The 20,316-nt window shown below is 49.8% G+C and overlaps 1 protein-coding gene across 2 annotated transcripts in view; it reads right to left on the bottom strand.

The window, feature by feature from the left end:
* The window catches only part of PAK4 (p21 (RAC1) activated kinase 4), a 99,337-nt gene that overhangs the window by 55,438 nt on the left and 23,583 nt on the right, over positions 1-20,316 (bottom strand). Inside the window, exon 1 of one of the 2 annotated variants that reach the window (XM_008173187.4) lies at positions 2,092-2,376. The exons of the other annotated variant lie outside the window; for it this stretch is intronic. The gene's annotated coding sequence lies outside the window, so the exon portion shown is untranslated. Of the gene's footprint in view, positions 1-2,091; positions 2,377-20,316 lie in introns of those variants that run through there. 2 annotated transcript variants of the gene reach the window in all.

The raw sequence follows: 20,316 nt of genomic DNA, 5'->3' as shown, positions 1-20,316 counted from the left end.
CATTTGTAAGATTGGGACAACGATACCGACCTCCTTTGCAAAGCACTTTGAAATCTGCTAATGAGAAGAGCTATGCATGATCAAAAATTTAACTAAACCTTAAACACCCATCAGCGCAGCTGTTCACAAGCCCGGGCACCCAAGTCCTTGCAAGGCCGTCACTACATTGAGGCATCCGAAGAAGTGGGCTGTAGCCCACGAAAGCTTATGCTCCAATAAATGTGTTAGTCTCTAAGGTGCCACAAGTCCTTCTGTTCTTTCTGTGGATACAGACTCACACGGCTGCTACTCTCAAACTACACTGAGGGTTACTTTGAAGATTCAAAAGAACAGGAGGACTTGTGGCACCTTAGAGACTAACAAATTTGAAGATTCAGGATCCATTCTACAGCCCTCAAGCAGCTAATCCGTTCTGAGACATGGCCTTCTGTAAACCAACTGTCCGCAGAGTAAAACTGGGATGACAATTCAAACAGGCCACCCCCCTTTCCCTGATCTCAGGGTCAGGAAAAATTTCATTGTAAAACAGTGTTCAGAAGGGAAAGTTATTTCTTCACAGAACAGCAAGGCAATTCAGGGCAAACCACAACATTTCAACCTCGTTCTTCTGCAGCCTCTTCATATACACCTCTACCCTGATATAACGCGACCCAATATAACACGAATTCGGATATAACGTGGTAAAGCAGTGCTCCGGGAGAGGCGGGCGGGGCTGCGTGCTCCGGCGGATCAAAGCAAGTTCGATATAACGCGGTTTCACCAATAACAGGGTAAGATTTTTTGGCTCCCGAGGACAGCGTTATATCGAGGTAGAGGTGTATTTAATAATCACAAAAGGAGTTTGGCATGAAAAAGATCTACCCAGTTGTCTTGAGTTTGCTCGTGGAATTTTCACTCCAAATATCAGTCTACTTAAGTTCAATGGCATTCAAACTCCATATTTCTGCCAGCGGCATAATAGAAGATTTAATTTTTCTGGAGAGTAATGACAAAAATTAAGGGTCTCACTTTGGTCATCTGTAGTCTTTCATTCAAGGATCTCAAAGCCCCCTTTTCGCAAATTTCACCCAATGCTCCCAAAACAAATCACTCCCAAATCTGCTCTCCTCTGTTGATCCCAATGATCGCTGTCAACTAGATTCCATAGGCTGATGTTTTGTGACAACCACACACACACAAAACAGGAGGACTTGTGGCACCTTAGAGACTAACTATTTTATTTGAGCATAAGCTTTCGTGGGCTACAGCCCACTTCTTCGGATGCATAGAATGGAACATATATGAAGAGTATATATATTATACATACAGAGAAGATGCCATACCAGCTCTAAGAGGCTAATTAATTAAGATAACAGGTCATCAGCAGGGGAAAAAAACTTTTGTAGTGATAATCAAGACCGTTGACAAGAGGTGTAAAGATAGTTATCATAAGGAAATAGATTCAAGTCGTGCAATGAAAAAAACAGCTGATCCCAAGAGCAGTCACTAAATTTTCCCCATCATTGACTCAGACACACTAACAAGCCTTCCTATACAGTCAACCTAAAAGCAGGTTGAAACTGAATGTAGTGTGGGTACTGGGGGGTTAATTTTGAAAGTTCAAACCCTTGCCCTGTATCAGGCAGTCAGCTCTTGTTTTACCACTGCTGTTGAGGAGGGGACACGGAAAGGGAGAACTTTCCCCATCCCCAATTTTATCAGGAATAAACACACACACACACACACACACACACACACACGCCTGGGCAGCTTAGATTTTGTGACAAAAGTAAGGCGGAGGTGGTTTTTGTTTGTTTGTTTTTTTACTTTAGCGTGGAAGAAAAGGGAACCCCCACCCCCATCCCAGACAGGAAATATATTCTCCAGAAAAAAGGGACAGATACAAGTCCCACCCCCGACCTCCCAAAAGCCAGCTTGCTAACAGGTGTCCATTTCTCCGGTCTTCAAGCTGGGGAGACTCTCCTTGTTCTTCTGAAATACAGCCGCCCCCAGCTCCAATCAGGCAGGAGACAGTCCAGAGTCAACTCTCCCTTACGAAAAAACGCCCGGTGTTGAACTCAGCATAAAGCAACCAGGCAGCAAACCACTCACCTTCACCATCCTTCTGCTAACGAGCAGGGGGGCAGGAAGACCCTTAACTCAGGACACAGGAAAACATGCCAGGGGGGAAAAAAGGCTGATAAAAATAAACAATTCCTCCCCCCCCCTCCAGAAGAGATTAGATTTCCTCCTTTGCTCTGTTCCTTGGTGGAGAAGGAGGCTGGTGGTCTAGTCGCTAACTCAGCTACTCCTGACCCCAGCTTGCTTGCATGCATGCCCTCAGTTTCAGCAAGACCCAGATTTCTGACGTTGCCGTGAGGCACCTCCCCCCAAATCCATGGCAATTGGTCTGCACTGGGGATAAGGGAGTGTGTGTAGGGGGGGGGGGGGGGGAGCAGCACCACCCACTTCTTGGCAAGGGAGCTGCTGCATTGGGAGTAGAGGACAGAGAAACACAATCCCAGTTGCTCCTTCCCTGCTAGACCTCAGGGGTTGTGTGTGTTCCGATTGATGAGAGAGGAGGTGGATGAGGTAATATATTTTATTAGACCGACTTTCGGGATTTAACAGCGCACCCATCACCACAGGAGCTGGTGTAACAAGTCAGTCAAGACCAGCCCCTCAAGCCACCTTTTCAACCCAAAGACACCCACCCCAAGTGGCAGCCCTGCCGGCTGCTAACAGAGCAGCAATATTCAGATTTCCCCCAAGACGGAAGTGGCAGTGGTGCCCTGCCTTTTTTCAATTGCAAACCCTTAAAAAAAATTGCAAAGGGAGATGCGGACCCCTTTGGAAATCTATTGTCTGTATAGATCGTTGAATTCTGTTCAGTCAGTTTCTAGTCTAAGCCTTTCGCAGACCCCTTTGACAGAGTCCATGGACCGCCCCAAGTAGGGTGACCAGATGTCCCGATTTTATAGGGACAGTCCTGATATTTGGGACTTTTTCTTATATAGGCTCCTATTACCCCCCATCCTGATTTTTCAAACTTGCCATCTGGTCACCCTAGCCCCAAGGGCTGTGACCACAGGTTGAGAACCACGGCCGCACAAACAAAAAGTGGGAAGACTTAGATGTGACCTGATCCTCCACCTCACCCCCACCCCAAATCCTTCTGATAGTAGATCTCCCCAGTTACCTCTACCTAACAAGATTTTATTTGAACAAGCCACAATTGTTTATTGTTTAACCCACCTCACCCCTTCGTCCAGTCACAGTTACATGATATGATCTGTGCACACACAGTGTGTGGAATAGGGTTTTATTAACAGGGTATTTCCTCCCGTTCCTTACCCCCACGCGTTCTCACTTTCCACTCTTATTCTGCGGTCCCACCCCCTCTTATCAGATGAAGAAATGGGCAGCTCCCCATAGCAACACAAATAAAAGTGCCTATTTCTCAGCCCAGGGAGTCTGTTCCCTGCAATCGACACAATGAAACCGGACTTTCCTTCCCTTCATCATCTTGCAGTTACACTTCACTAGGCTGCCAGCAACAGAAACCGAAGCTAAGGCAAAAAAAAAAAAAGCAGAGAGCTGGAGTGGCATTAACTCCTTAGCACAAGGAACCAGAGTGGAACGGCAGAACAGAGCAGCAACCCGCTTAACTGAACGCCACGTCGCCAGCCACCTCTCAACACTGGAAACTCTCCCTTCAGGTTAACAGAAAACAAAACAAGTCACATTTTATCTCAGGCCTTGACAACCTTCCTACGTGTTCCAGGCATTAATTACAGTCGTTTTACTATGCAATCACCTGACAGGTAGCAATTTAATAGGGGTTTTTTTTTCAGCCCTATCTGGGGCTGAAAGCACATCCGGATCTGGTAGAAATCGGGAAGGTCAGCTGGACTCCCACATCACCCTGTCCGCTGGATCTGGAAGGGCAAGGGTTAAAAAGCGAAGGCAGCAAGAACTGGAGCAGGAACCCAAGAAGATTTGAGCCTGCAGCCAATGGAACAGCAAAGTTTGAAACAAAGCAGCCAGTCAAGTGCTCTAGTCAGCGGATGAGGAGCAAAAGAGGAGGAAGGGAGGGAGGGAGAGGATAAGGGCAGCAATGTAGGGCCAGTTTGAAAACACTGAAGGGGAAAATTCCTCCAGGAAAAAGCTGGCCAGTTCCCCCCACCAGCACCACAAGCAGCTGCTCGCCCAACAGCTGTCGCTCGTGGGGTATTTCCCGGCTCAGTAAATGGACCCCCCATAACAACTGGTTTACAAAAACAGCCATTCTAAAGGACCTCACCCCCAACCTAGGACACCTCTAGCACTGTTCACCTGATCTCAAAAGACTATCGGCATCAATCATTAAAACCTCATAACACCCACTGAGAGGGATTGTAGATATTTGAGAGAAAGGGAAACCGAGCCACACAACCGCGAAGTGGTTTGTCCCTTCCCTACTAGGTATTCATAGATACTACCTTATTCGGTGCCCTAAGGAATCAGCGGATGGTCTGGGAACAGAACCCAGAAACCCCGGTTTGAATCAGAGCAAGGGGTCTGAGTCAAATTGTCCACCTAGCAGTGTTCCAAACCCTTGCGATTTTATGCATTTTCCCCTCAATGCCCCAGCTCCTGGAGTAGTGAGTGCAAGAATCACAGCTTTCACCGGGGTGGGAGGGAAGAAAACAACAAAGCAACCCTCATGGTTAAGGAGAAAAGCTTGAAAAACCTGATCTCAACCCCAGAAAGCAAAGAAAATTTACTTGGCTTGATTATTATATTTAAGTCAGACACACGATATTTGAACGCATGGGGGATTGGCAGTACTGTTACAGCAGCCTGGACGACCACACGTTAGTACGAGATTATTCCATGGCCAACACCTTTCCTGTTCAGAATAGCAGACCCCCTGCGTCTCTACTCAGGAACACACTATCCCTGTTGCAATGACTGCACTTGCTTCCGTGGATGGCTGTTTATTGTATTTGTAGGTTTGTTTCTTTGAACTTGAGCGGCTGTAAAAGAGACCACTGCCACCTTGCTCTTTTTATAGCACTTTGAATCCATAGATCTCAGGGTGCTTTACAAGGGAGTAAAGTACCATCATCTTCATTTTATAGATGGAGAAACTGAGGCACAGAAAGGTGAAGTGACTTGCCCAAGGTCACCCAGCAGGCCAGTGGCACAGCCATGAACAGAACCCATGCCTCCTGGGTCCCAGTCCAATGCGCGATCCAGTAGGCAACACTACCCCCCAGGACCCCAAAACCAGCCAGTTTTGCCATGGAGCTTGGTTTGGAAACCTCTGCATGAGAGCACACTCCTTTCTTTCCTCAGTGGGTTAAAGTCTCCCTTGGATCTGTCTACACTTACAAGTTTTGCTGGCATAGCTGTTGGTTAGGTGTGCGGTCCTTTGCTGATAAAGTCATGCAGGCAACGGCCTTAGTGTAGGCACAGTTATACCGACATACAAGTCCTCTTGCCAGCATAAACGGCATCTACACTAGGAGGGTTTGCTGATATAGCTAAGTGTAAACAAGGCCTTAATGAAGCTCTACACAGATTTTAGCTTATGATCTTAAAATAAGAAAAAGATGGAACCCAAGGTTAAGATGTTTAATGATAAAACCTAGGCCAGATGACCAACGGGGTGATTTAAACCACCTCCTAAACCAGGAAATTTAGAACCCATATTTAATAAACTTGCCTAACCCTTGTCCTTAGATCTCATGGCGGTCTAAAACTTCTTTCTACCCATCTGTCCTTGGCACACAGGAAGTAAACCAAGAATGGCATTGTCTGCCAATCTAAGGGCTTGTCTACACTACTGCACGGGGTCGATCTAAGAGACAACTGCAGCTACGTGAACAGCATAGCTGAAGTTGACGTACTTAGATCTACTTACTGCAATGTCTTCAGTGTGGTAAGTCGACAGCAGACGCTCTCCCGCTTACGCTCCTTGTTCTGGCAGAGTACCGGAGTCGACGGGAGAGCGCTCAGCGGTCGATTTATCTTGTCTATACTAGACGCGATAAATCGACCCACGCTGGATTGATCGCTGCCCACCGATCCGGGTAGTGTAGACAAGCCCTAAATGGCCAATCCTATGAGGTGGTGAGTACCCTCTGTTTCCAATTGACTTGGGGGGAAGGGGAGGCTGAAACTGCTCACGTCCTTGCCAGCTCTGGCTCCAAGCCTACATGCAAGGCTTCCAATGTCAAAATGTTTCAATGTTATGAGGTCTGTGTCCGTATTCAGGTTGTTGGGTTTTTTTTAAATGTTTGAGCTAACAGGAAATGCCGCTGGATTGGCCCAATTAACTGGTGCATCCTGTAAACAAAACCTGGACAATTCTTTAGCACCGCAAATCCATTGTGTCCATCTGTGCAAGCCATCCATGTAGCGAAACACATTTGAGAGAATCACGGCAATATGCGGGAGTTTAAGCTTTCAATTCCCCACCCTCCCTCAAATGCATTAGAAAGTCCAGAAGGGGGTGCGGGGGGGAAATGGCAGCACTGAGGTCTTATCAGCACAAAATGAACTCTAAGGAAATCCTGAATAGCAAACACAGCAGGACTGTTTCAGTACAAATGTGTGTGTGTGTGGGGGGGGGGGGGGGGGTCGTCTTATTCAGTGGTGCTACAGTCTCATCTCAACAACAAAACTGCCACGTTTTTTAAGCAGCTTAAAATCAGACAACTGCATTTGATAAACCGAAAATAAAGCGTACTTTGAATACCGGACAACATCCAAAACTTGTAGCGTACAAGGCCAGGACCTTTTTATGTTATAAAAATGAGAAGTTTGTTTTGTTTTTGTTTTTTTAACTAGGGAACACGTATTTGGGCACGTTAATCGTCCGTCATGATTTGCAAGTTGACAGGTCCCTTCCCATTTGTGCTAATTTTCCTCTTATTTATTTTCTCTCGTCATATATTTTGATCCATCAATAGTCACACCGCCTTTGGACTGTTTAACTGTTCCTTGGAAGCATTCCCAGAATCACACTGGAAAGATGGAGGAGAATCCAAGAAAAATCATTTTCAAATGAAAACCAAACCTCCCGCTCTTCAAGAGGGGAGGGGAAACCCCCACTATGAGCCAATCTAGTCCGGCACTACTTGTTGAGCCTGAGAGACTTAAATACCAGGGACATTTGAACGGATTATCTTTGCGATAGCATCTCCTGGCAGGATGAGGCATAAGGAAGATGTGCTTATGCTCTAGCAGTCTCCGAATACTCCAAGGGCTGGTCTACCCTGGGGGGGGGGAAATCGATCTAAGATACGCAACTTCGATCGAAGTATCTTAGATCGAATTGCCTGGGGTCCACACGGCGCGGGATCGACGGCCGCGGCTCCCGTGTCGACTGCGCTACCGCTGCTCGCTCTGGTGGAGTTCCGAAGTCGACGGTGAGCGCGTTCGGGGATCGATATATCGCGTCTTAACGAGACACGATATATCGATCCCGGATAAATCGATTGCTACCCGCCGATACGGCGGGTAGTGAAGACGTACCCCAAGAACGAACGTGTATTTCGGGAAGGATGCTGGCACTATACAAGCAGGGATCTAGAAGGGGCAGGCAACCAAGGGGACATAGATTCCTTTCATTACAAAATCAAATGCGGCAAGGATCAGCAGGGACTGGAAGCTGTTGCAATCTAATGGCTGTTCATAGGCAGATAGGAAGGAAACAGGTGGCTCTGGGCCTATTTCTTAGACGACAGGTGTCCATGTCCATAAGGGTACGTTCGCTGCAGCTGGGAGCCGTCATTCCCAGCTCAGGTAGATGTACGCACTACTCAAGAGAAGCACGGAAAGTAACAGGATGGCCACTGCGGCACAGGTTAGCCACCCAAGTACAACCTCTTCCAAGATCCAACGTACATACCTGGGCAGCTAGCCCAAAGCCAGTGACCCTCCTGCTGGCGCTCTCCGGAGAAAGAGACATAAGCTGAAAGGCACAGGGAGGAGGACAACCTGCGTTCGGCACTTAAGTATGCTGGGGCGTGTAAGGGAGGGACACTTGCATGACCACGGCCCCTGCTGTACCTCCACCGGCTGCGTTTAGGACCCAAGGTCTGCAATCTGCAGGGGTGTCACTAAGTTGATTTAAAATATAGCGCTGTACAGCGTCAAATTCATTCTTCACGACCCTCTGAGGTGTTTGTGAACAGTCTCAAACTACAGACACAAAAGCAAAGACACGCAAGCGGCAGAACTGTACAGTAGGAATAGGATTTCTTGTTTTCAGGGTTGGAGTCATACCCCAAAAGGAACAGAAAGGACAGAGGGAGAGTGCGCCAGCAGAACTGCACTGTGGATAAAGCAGTCCACTTTTTACAAGGCAATTATTCAGAGCCACTGCCTTCAGCTAAACATGCTGTTAACTTTAAGAGCCTGACAGTACATCCATCAGAACACTAGATTTTCATTGAAATGCACCATACCAGGGCAGGGGCACACAACTCCCCAGGAAGCAGGTGGGTTTGAGAATACATCACATCATTTGTTTTCTTCCCTTACCAAAAAAAGGTTTTTATATTTATATGCTGTTTTATCTCTCTCAGGCTACCGCTAAAAGAAATACAAGAGGACACGAATGCAAGCTTGCAACGTATCTCAGCTTGCGATGGGTTTAGTGAGGTACAAGGTACATCACTCCTTTGCCCGTCCGGAAAGTTATTTCTCTATTATGTCAGTACAACAAGTCACAATCTCCAGTTTACAAGGCTTCAAAAGCTGCGATAAATACAAACATTCCCTACAACTGCTCTTTCTGGTTGACAATAGCAAAAAAAAAAAAAACCAAAACCCGCAACCCATCCAGCATCCATAGTGAAGTCTAGTAAAAACCCACTAATTAATTCACAGAAAGATAAAAGCACATCAAGGGAAATACTCGGATCCCAAAGATCTTAAAGATTGATGAACTTGGGGTTTTTTTTGTTTTTTTTTTAAACTAACAGCAAAGTCCTAGATTTGCCAGCGATCCTAAAGTGTTCTGAAGACAGTCCCAGGGACAGTCCACAATATTTCTGCTCTTCATCACCTCACTAGATGACCCTTACCATTTATTAATTATTAGGTATCATGGTAGCACCTAGAGGCCCCAACTGAGGGCTTAACTCTGCTGTAAAGACAACTTGGGTTAGAACTAGTGTTGCCCCTAACTCAACACCATCCACACACACAAGCCCTTTAGCCGAACGCAGTGTTGTTTTTAATTCCAGTTGGCTGGCCTCTCAGGAGACAGACTAAAACTACAACCACTCTGCAGTGTGGATGCAGGCTAGCTCCACTCAAGTGCTGCTAACCATAGGCGCTGACTTCATGGGTGCTCCGGGGCTGGAGCACCCACGGGGAAAAATTAGTGGGTGTTCTGCACCCACTGGCAGCCAAGCTCCCCCCGCCCCCTCCTCACCTCCTCCTCCCCTGAGCGCGCCGCATCCCCGCTCCTCTGCCTACCTCCCAGCGCTTCCCGCCAGACCGCCGCCAAACAGCTGTTTGGGGGGCATTAGCACGCTCCGGGAGGGAGGGGAAAGCAGGAACATGGCACGCTCAGGGGAGGAAGCCGGGAAAAGGTGGGGCTGGGGTGGGGATTTGGGAAAGGAGTAGGAATAAGGCAGGGAGGGGGCAGAGACTTTGGGGAAGGGGTTGGAATGGGGGCAGGGCAAGGGCAGAGGTGGGGGGGGGTCAAGCCCCCCCGGGAAAGAGGGGAAGTCGGCGCCTATGCTCAGGGCCGCCGAGAGCAGGTTCGGGCCCCCCAGCAAGGGCAGACTGGCTAACAGGGCCGACGAGAGGGGGGGGAAGCCGGGTCCGGAATTTTTTTGGGCCCCCCAGCAAGGGCGGACTGGCTAAACAGGGCCGACGAGAGGGGGGGAAGCTGGGCCCCCTTCCGGACCGCGGGTCCCTGGTAATTTGTACCGGCTTCCTCCCCTCCCCGCGTCGGCCCTGCCTATGCTGCTAACCCTCCAATGCCACAATTCCCCCGTGTGCCCAGAAAAGACAGACAAGTTCAACGGGAAAGAAACGGAGCGTCTCTGCTAATTGCAACGCAAAGAACCAGCGGAGGTGTCCCCAGATGTCTTCGTGCCACGCACAGGTGAGTGCAGCAACAGGCAGGATTACAGAGTGCCGCGGCCGTCACTGGAGCTAGGCTAACTTGAGTAAAGGGCTAGGCAGACTTGCCACGTTGTGCTATGCTGCATAGACAGAGCGAGGCTGAGTCTACGCTGCAATCCCAGGGCGCGCCTGCGGCTCCGCACACGTACCCGAGCTCACTTGAATTTCGTTCGCTCGCGCACCGGAGCCGCGCAGGCTGTGCAAATCCGCCCCCAACGCCGGGTAATTACTCAGGAGGCCAGCCCACGCTGAAGGCCATGCAGTCGCCGCAGTACCCCGAGCTAGCTCGATTGAAGCTAGCTCAGTACGTCTACAGGAGCTGCAAATCACACCCCAGGCCAGCAGTGTAGACACACCCTGAGAGAGAGTTCCCGAAAAACTTACCGTCTTAACAAGGGGCGGGAGAGGAAACAGCGGCACAGAGGGGAAGTGTCTTGCCCATGGCCAGGGAGAGAACTGACTATTGACTAAGCCATGGGTTCTCAAACCGGGGGTCGGGACCCCTCAGGGGGTCATGAGGTGTCGCGAGCTGTCAGCCTCCACCCCAAACCCCGCTTGCCTCCAGTGTGTTTAATTTATTGGGGGGGTGGGGGTCGCACTCATAGATTTGCTGTGTGAAAGGGGTCACCCAGTAAAAAAGTTGGAGACCCACTGCACCAAGCCATGCCGGCAACGGTTTTATACATTATTAATCAGACTCCACTTTACTCTCACCCCCCTAACGATGCGTTTTGCAAATCAGAACTATGTATGTCAGTCCAAAGAGAAGGCAGATATTTAAAGATTCCATTCTTTCTGTGCTGCAATATGGCACGTCTACACGAACACTGCTGTCGGTAAAACGTTTTTTTTCCCCACACCCCCGACTGACAGATGTACCGGTGTGGACAGCGCTATATTGGCACGAGACGCTTTTCTGCTGACATAGCTACCGCCGCTCGCCACGGGTGGTTGAATTGTGCCAATGGCAGAGCTCTCCCCCGTCGGCACAGAGCGGCTACACGGGAGACTACAACTGAGCCGCTGTCTGGTCTCTAGCGTAGACACAGCCTTAGTCTTGGGACCACAATTTATTTAACAACCGAAATATCATTTGGCCTCAGCCTGGGGTTGCTAATAAGACTCTGTGCTCCTCGCATACAAAGCTCTGTGGTCTTGATTTTTTTTTTTTTAAATTTGATCCTTTGCTAAAGTCTTTCCTACCCAGTGGAATGCGTTTGCTTTTTAATCACGGAGATTGATAACTGACTAGTCTGCTTCTTAGTCAGTCAGTCTGCATATCGGCTGGTAAATTCTAGCCTTAACTTTAGCTGGGTTTGTAAAACTGGTGTTTAAACCAACACTGGATGCCCTCCTTAGAGTCCAAGCCCCAATCCATTGTTCCCACCCTTGCCTTCAATTACATCCATCAACAAATATTTGAGTTGTGAGGGCCATGGACACTTCCATGGAGGGCACTTCCAGCAGCAACGTGTCCCTTCGCATCACAATGGTTCAGTACTCACGGAGACATAGCTGCATACTGGAAGCAGAATTGGCAATTCAGTAGAAGCCTGGTATTTCTTTGGGTCTCTCCCATCCCAGGACGGTCCACACCCACCCCGGCTAAGATCCGACCCATAGACAGATAAACATGGGAACAAAGAGATGGAATCTGGGCTAGGAACTCGAAGAACCAGAGCTTGCGCTCCTGTTGTGCCATGATACACCAAGGAGACCCACCATCCCAGAAGCTTCTGTGAGGACGGGGCATTCAGAGGTCGTAGATACGAGGTGTCCATGAGTGTGGGCTAGTGGCTAAAGCAATTTGCTGGCAATTGGCCCAAAGGGGGCACAGTGGAGACCTAAATGATGCATCATAATGTCAAAAGGACCACCCTTTAAATCAGGGGTGGCCCGCATGCGGCTCTTCATAGGTTAATGTGCAACTCCCTCCATAGGCACCGACTCCGGGGCTGGAGCTATAGATGCCAACTTTCCAATGTGCCAGGGAGGGCTCAACCCCAGGCCCTGCCCCCACTCCACCCCTTCCCTCGAGCCTGCCATGCCCTCCCTCTTCCCCCCTCCGCACCAGAGCCTCCTGCACACCTTGGCAGGCGTGGGGAGGGAGGCACTGATTGGTGGGGCTGCCGGCGGGCAGGAGGCACTGCAGGTTGGAGTGGGGGGAGCTGCTGACATGTTACTGTAGTTCTTTGGCAATGTACATTGGTAAATTCTGGCTAGGGTGACCAGATGTCCCGATTCTATAGGGACAGGCCCGATTCTTGGGTCTTTTTCTTATCTAGGCTCCTATTACCCCCCATCCCCTGTCCCAATTTTTCACACTTGCTATCTGGTCACCCTCATTCTGGCTCCTTCTCCTGCTCAGGCTGGCCGCCCCTGATTTAAGTGATCCTCCCAGATAACTTCACAAACTGATATCCCCGAGCAGGAAGTGAGAGAAGGGGGCACAGGTAGTCACGAGCATTTTTACCACCCTGCTGCTCAAAGCAGATCTACGCAACACTGTGGGAGTACTGCCCTGGGCAATTCACTTCACCTCTTTGCCTTCAATGTCCCTTCTGTAAAATGGCTTTGGGTAAATGTTTAGATTAGGGTAGCAATCAAAGGCTGCAATTGGGAGGAAGATAATACTCCCCTCCCCCCATCTGTAAGGGGGCTAGTGAGGTTTCCCGTTTGGGAAGGGCTTTGAGAGCCTTTGATGGAAGGTGCTACCTAGGCACGAGGGCATTACTGAAGCGGGGGCAGAAGTAAAATGCTAACCAGTTTGACATACATGTTAGGCTCTAACATCAAGTGGCCAATGAGGGCGAGCGTGTTTGCCTGCCCAAAAAGTGCTCCAGTAGTGGCGATGATAGACCAGCGTTCAGGAATCATTTTAACCCTCTCACTGCCACACACAGTCCCTGACCCATCTTGCCTCCACATTCCGCACTTACCAGTAGGGACCGGCGAGCGCAGAGCCAGCGGCATTCAGATCTGTCCGGGCGAGCTCACAACAGGCCACGCACCATATAACTCATATGGACGCTCCCCAGGCTGCCAGCGGAGGTTGGGCAATCTGCTGAGGTTGCTCTATGGGTCCCTACACAGCCATGATGTCCCACATGAGGACACAACCCTGCCTGAAGAGGTCATCAGTATCGCGCAAGGAGACATCAATGCCATCGTTCGTGCCCCAAGAGCGCTGGGAATATGCTTGCACAGAACTTTTCTGCACAAGAGTCTGCTGATTTCGACAAGCTGGAGCCTGTCGCAAGTATGCTTCTAACTCTCTCCAAAGACGCATGCCGACCTGGGGATGTATCAGCAGCCAGAAACAGCAATCGAACCCCCCCTCTCGTCCCCCCGACGAATCTAAAGGGAAAATGACTTCAGGAGGCTTTAAAAAAAAATAAGCAAACAGGACAATAAATTAGTTTAGGCTCAGTACTTGGCCTCCTTTGACATGGGGAGGAAGTGAACGTCACGCGGCATATGGCCAAATGGGCAGGGCATCAGGAGTTTCCAGGTTCCTATCTCAGCTCTGTTCCTGACTTGTTGCAACACTTCCTCCGTGCCTCAGTTTCCCCCCTCTGAAAAATGTAGCGCTGTCTTACCTACTCCAAGTCCTAGTTATACTGAAGCATGGTCTATACCACCCAGTTGCATCAGCATAGCTATGTCAGAGAGGGGAGATTTTACTGACACAGCTATGCCGGTAAAAGCCCTAGGGTGGATACAGTTATATCACCATCAAAGTGTTTATACCAGTACAGCTCCTGCTAGTTCCCTGAACCAACGTAAGCCGTATAGGCACTTTCACACGGATGTAACTGCATCCACACTAGAGGATTTTGCCAGTATAAGGATACGTTCCCTGAACCAACGTAAGCCGTATAGGCACTTTCACATGGATGTAACTGCATCCGCAAGGGAGGATTTTGCCAGTATAAGAATACCGAGTGTAGAACAGGCTTGAGAAGGGCATTGCGAAAGACTGGATAGCTATCTGCATGCACTTTCAGATCCTCAGATGAAAGGGAAAATATTTTAAAGAGCTACATGAAATGCTAAGCTTCGTTAGTCTCATTTGCTCTGACAAACCACAAAGTGACAGTAAGGAGCAACGCTGTACTGTGCGGCATTGTAACCGTTAGCACCGGGGCTTATGAAGTGAGAGCTTGTTTGGGGGTCATCTAGCAATGTGCACGGATTTCACTATCCTGTTGCTTTCTAGACTGCTAGTTTTCCCTGGGGGCAAAGATCATCTACCCAGCCTCCTGCTCTGCTACATAACTAAGCTTCTTGCTGACTCTCGCAGCAAACACACAAAAGCCCCTTCCTGGAGTGCTTTGCATTAATGTACAGTTAGAGTTCCCCCAAGTGATCAGCGCTGATGCAATCCGTTGCAGCTGTCTGAATTGGTGGACTGTGTACACAGACAGGAACTGGTTGGGTCTTCCTGAACTTATAGGCTTCCAGAGAAGGAGAACAAAATCACATTTCTTCTTGTGAATCCCCAGTAAAATACTGTCAGCGAAGAGCCTGTATAAAGCTCACTCCGCGCCACAGCCCAGCTCCGATTCTCACACTCCTGGAGCCAGGGGGGGTGTGCTGCTCCCTCCTCTATAAAACAGCTCTGGGGAGTAAAGGATTTCACAAGTGACTCACATGCAGATCAAGGACATCGCTTCTGTGTGGGAAACCTGTTCTTATGCTAGCCCTGCCTCTCTTCAAGTCACTCAACAAAAAGGGGGAGGTACCAAAACCAGAGAAACCCAGAAGTAGAAACCTGCCATTAAGTCATCACCCTCAATGAAGGCTGAAGAATGACTAAGCAAATCGGCTGGGCCTTTTGGAGCGTGTAGCAGACACGTTTGGATAGAAAAAGCCTCTCTTCTTGATTTAGGGCTAGTCTACACTAGAAGCTAGCACCAGTACAGCTGCTCCGCTCTAGCATGTCTGGTGACGATGCTCTATGCTGACAAGAGAGCTCTCCCATCTGCATAATAAATCCACCTTCACGAGAGGCGATAGCTCTCCCGCTGACATAGTGCTGTCCACATTGGCACTTAGTTTGCTGTAACTTACGTTTACTCCTGGGGGGATTTTGCGCCACTGTGCGTGCGCTGAATTCATGGCCCCCAGAGATTTCTTTGCTTCCCCGCAGAAAAATGACTTTCTGACAGGGAAGCTGCAGGAGCAGTCACGCACCCCTCCCTAGCAGTGCAGGTACATCGTTTCAGGCACCCGGAGCAGCTGGCGGAGAGGTAAATCGCTGCGGGGCTGGGGACACCCCAGCCAGTGGCTCCTACCCTGAGCCGGGATCAGGGGCTAGTCCCGGCTGGCTGGAGGCAGGAGAGGATGGAACTTTCTCTTCCCCTGCAAGGAGTGGCTGGGGCTGTGTCAGACCCACCCTCAGAAACCTCCCCCAGATGCAGGAAGCTCAGTATCCTCCCCTGCTTCCTGTCCCATCGCACCTCAGCTGTGGGGGGAGGGGTCACTGTATGGGCAGCTGCTCCCCCATCCCTGTGCATCCGGACTTCCCATACCCAGACACCCCTGCCAAGCTTCATCTGGTACATCCAGAACCCTCCTAGCCCTCCATGCCCAAACCCCACCCCACTGAACCTCAACCCCTACATCTGGAGCCCCCCCTGCACCACCACCCTGCCCCCAGACCACCTCCCACTGAGCTCCCCACACTCAAACCCCCACCCTAATGCCCCACCCCTGTACCACCCTGAGCCCCCACATCCAGCCCCCCAGGCCACTGACCGCCAACTAGCTTCACCCACCCCCACTCCACCAAGCCCCATTCCCCCAGCACCCAGAGCCCCCACTGAGACCCCCACACCCCTCCTCTGAGCCCCAACAACCTTCACTTGGAAGCCCTTGCAGAGTCCCATTGCCCTTGCACCTGGAACCCCCCAATGAGCGTCTGTGCATCCAGATCCCCCCCACATCTAGATCCCCCACTGACTGCCTGCACCCAGATAGTCCCATACAGAATCCTCTCACCCCACCCCTGGATCCCCCCACCCCCACAGCCCCTCCACACTTAGATCCTGCCAGGTTGAGCCTACCTTCCCCACACCTGGCACAGAGGAGCATGGCCCCAGGGTGTTTCTGGGGAAGGCCTTGTGTTACGTCAGGGTCAGGTGCAGCCTCACCACTGAGGCCGTGTCCTGGGGATTGGGGTGGGGTGTGTGTGCAGGATGATCTCCCATTGTCGTGCAGCCAGTGGCCTGTGCTCCCCACTGAAGCCTCTGCATTTATTTATTGACAAATAGCGTGTGCAGAATTTTTAATTTTTTGGCGCAGAATGCCCTCAGGAGCATACATTGCACAGGGGGCTGGTTTATTCACACTCCTGAGTGATGCAAGTTATACCAAAGTACGTGGCAGCGTAGACCTGGCCTTAGACTTCACCTTTCCTCATTTACATCTAACCACATGCCTACACTCTGGCTGTGGTTGTCATAGGATCACTCAACATTTAAACAGTGCTGGTAGAGACAAAGGACTTCAAGTTTCAATTCCTGGTTCTACCACTGACTCAGTGTGTGACCTCAGCCAAGTCATCTGACTTCCGGGCTTTTGTTTCCTGTTGTATAAAACAGGATGAATATGGCTCTAACTCAAAAGGCCATTATTTGTAATAAACTTTGAGATCCTTAGATAAACATGCTAGAAACAGTCAGTATCAACTATCCAAAAAGTGTGTGAGATTTGGGGGAAAAAGGATTGGAGACCTTCCTGTCTGGTTACTGCATCAGAAGAACAACTTTCCTACAGCATTTTAGGATCAGGAGTAATATTTTAACTCCAGAATAGGTATCTCTCCAAATATTCTATCTCCTAGAACTGGAAGGGACCTTGAAAGGTCATTGAGTCCAGTCCCCTGCCTTCACAGTACTGGTCCCTGACAGATTTTGCCCCGGATCCCTAAATGACCCCCTCAAGGATTGAACTCACAACCCCGGGTTTAGCAGGCCAATGCTCAAACCACTGAGCTATCCCTCCCCCCCTTGTGCCCGATATCTAACTCGAGAGATATCATGCACAGAGAAGGGACTACCAAACTCAAAAAGAAGAAGTAACTCACTTGGTGCAGTAACTAGGGTTCTTCGAGACGTGCATCTTTATGGGTACTCCACTTCAGGTGTGCACACCCCTCTCGAGCCCTTGATTGGAGATTTGTCCATTCTCAATGCTCACTCAGACTGTGCACATGTCCTATGCCTCCTCATGGTGGACATCAAGGATATATAGGGATGTGCAGGCGAACTGCCCTCAGTTCCTTCTCCCCCACAACATCCCACAGAGAACAGCGTAAAGCAGGTGGGGGAGGAGCGCAGGTAGTAGAGCCCACATAGGAGGACACAACTCAAAGAGCTGTAGTTCCTGCACAAAGGGAGTAGCATCCCTATGGGTAACCCACTTCAGGTGATTTCCAAGCAATTTCCCCAGAGGGAGCTTCGGAAGGGAGTCCAGACCTGAAGATAGAACTGCTGTACCAAGTGCCGCATCGGATCTGACAGCATGGATCAAGGGGTAGTGTTTCAAAAAGTGTACCTACTGAAGCCTGTGTAGCAGCCCTACATCTCAGACCCTGGTATGTTCTTAAGCAATGCTGTGGAGGTCACTGCTGATCTAGGGGAATGTGCTGCTATCTTCTGGGGAGGGATGGGGGTGAATGGCTGCAGCCTTGTAACAAGGGACAATACACCAGATCTCCATCTCCGTAGTCTTTGAGCAGAGATTGTGGACACCTTGGATCTATCCACAAGGGAGATGAACAGCCTGGATGACTTTCAAAATTGCTTGGTCCTACCAAGTAGAAGGCCAGCACCCTTCTACCATCCAGGGAATGAGAACAGGTCTCGTGAAGAGAGTTAAGCAACTTTGGGGGGAAAACATTGGTAGATTAACGGATTGGTGAAGGTAGAACTCCGAAAGAACCTTAGTTAAGAATTTAGGGTGTGGCTATGAAGAGACCTTATCCTTGAAGGATACCATAACACGGTAGTAATCTGGAGATTGAGGTCTCGGTACCAAGAGATGCTCAGTACCCATGAAGAACAGGGATTCTGGCTCGGCCCTTGTGTATCTGAACTCCTGCAGTATTGAGTAGAGAAATTGGTACCAACGGGTTAGTCAAGAACACTATTGATGCCATTGATGGTGGGCCTACTGATTTAGGTGTCGATGGAGTCTGGCACCATTGCTTGCTCAGAGCAGAGCAGGTAGGTGCCAAAGGCAGGACTGAGCCATCTGGTACCAGACTGGGTGCTCATACTTGCTGTCCTAAACCCCGAAGTCCTGTCGGAGCCAGGTCTCTCCCCCGAGCTCAGGGCTTTCGGGCTCTACCAGCACCTTTAATTCAATAGTAGTGAGCCAAGAGGTTGCAGCTCCAGAGACCATAGATCTTGCGGCGGCCCTGGGCTTTTTCAGAGCAGGCTCCCTGAGATGAGAGAGACGGTGCTCCTCTTTTTGGAAGCCTTCTCTGAAGCCTACAGCAACCTCCCTTTTTCTTAAGAGAAGCCTGTGCCAGGGTGGAAGGAGTGCTGGATCTGTCCGAAAAGGAGGTGGGTGGTTGTGGTGGCAGTCGCCTGACCTGACTCAGCAGCTGACCCAAGGGAGCGCTCCATCCCGTCTGGGTTTAATCTCCCTGTTCTTCCTTGCCAAAGACTTGAGGGCCAGGCAGAAGTTGCACTTCTGAGAGACGTGGGGCTTTCCCAGGCAATGGACACCGCTCACAGGCAGAGGAGAGGCAGCATGTGAAACCTGGCGAGCTAGGCCTCTCCTGCCAGAAAGACAAGGCTCCCCAAGGGGACAGAGGAGGAAAACAAACTACTAATTAATCCTAACAAACAGCTATAGGTGAAGAAGAATATGAAATAGCCAAGGCATCCTCAAGGCTGGCAGGTTAACGCTCACTCTCAAGTCGAGGCAGTAGGGAAGGAACAGAGCAGTTCCCCCGCACATCCCGACACAGAGGCGGCAGAGGGCGCATGCCTGGGCCGAATGAGCGACGCTAATGGAAAAAACTCGGATCAACAGCTGGAGAGGCGCATCCAGACCTGAACCGGAGCACCCATGGGGACATTATTCAATGTCTTCCTAAGAAACAGCCAGACCATCACAGGGTTTGCTCATGTGTGCAAGACCTTGGGGGGGGTTGTTTTTGGTTTGTTTTTATTAAGTTTGCAACGAATACAAGCTTTGCAATTAGACTATCAACTCCAGGCTGCTGGCCAACACCTCGCGGTAAAAAATAAAAGCTGTAACACACCTGACCAATTCACAAGCTTTAGAGATACAGAAAAGTTATTGAGTAACATCTAAACCAGAGGTTTTCAAACGGTGGGTCGCCAGGGCTGGTGTTAAGACTTGCTGGGGCCTGGGCCCGAAGCCCAAGCCCCACTGCCCTGGGCCAAAGTCAAAGCCCAAGGGCTTCAGCTCTGGGTGGCGAGGCTCAGGTTACAGGCCCCCCTCCTGGGGCTTTGATCACCCCCCCTCCCCCCCCGTCCCAGCACAGCAGGACTAAATCCCCCCCCTTCCCAGGGCAGTAGGGCTCAGGCTTTGGTCCCCCCTCTTGGGGTCGCGTAGGAATTTTGGTTGTCAAAAGGGGTCCGGATTGCATTCTATTTTCCAACGCTCACCCAGACTGCTTTTAAGTGACCTAAGTCTTGGGGCTTCAGCTACTTCCCCGAAGGAAACTACTCCGACCATCTCTCATCTCCCAGGAAATCTTTCCCGATATTTAGCCCGTTTCTTAAAAATACCACTTGACAATACCACACAGAGGTGGGAAGATTCCTTCTATACCCTGGAGACACTCCAGTATATACCCCGAAGCAGGAGCTCCAATTACCCTTATCTTGGCTCCCAGAGATAAATAGAAATACTGCAGCTGGATATTTTAAAAATGTATTCGCTTCCCCCCCGACAGATACACACACAAAGCAACCTTGCAAAATTGCATTCCCTCGCTTCACTGAGGCGAGTAATATTGGGGGGGGGGGGGTCATCAGTGTTGTAAGAGCAGGCAACTGGATTTTGCGCCAGCAGTGTAAATGCTCATGATAATTTTGCAAGGCTGAAATACGGTACAAGAGTGGCACTGTCAGTATTAACACGATCAAGTTTTGCATTCCAAGGTGTTTTCATATATATATATATATATATATATATATATATATATATATGAATGAA

This window comes from Chrysemys picta, chromosome 17, assembly GCF_011386835.1.
Source record: "Chrysemys picta bellii isolate R12L10 chromosome 17, ASM1138683v2, whole genome shotgun sequence".
Taxonomy (NCBI): Eukaryota; Metazoa; Chordata; order Testudines; family Emydidae; genus Chrysemys; species Chrysemys picta.
Note: the sequence above shows the minus strand (reverse complement) of the source record. Positions and strands in the feature narration are given on the sequence as shown.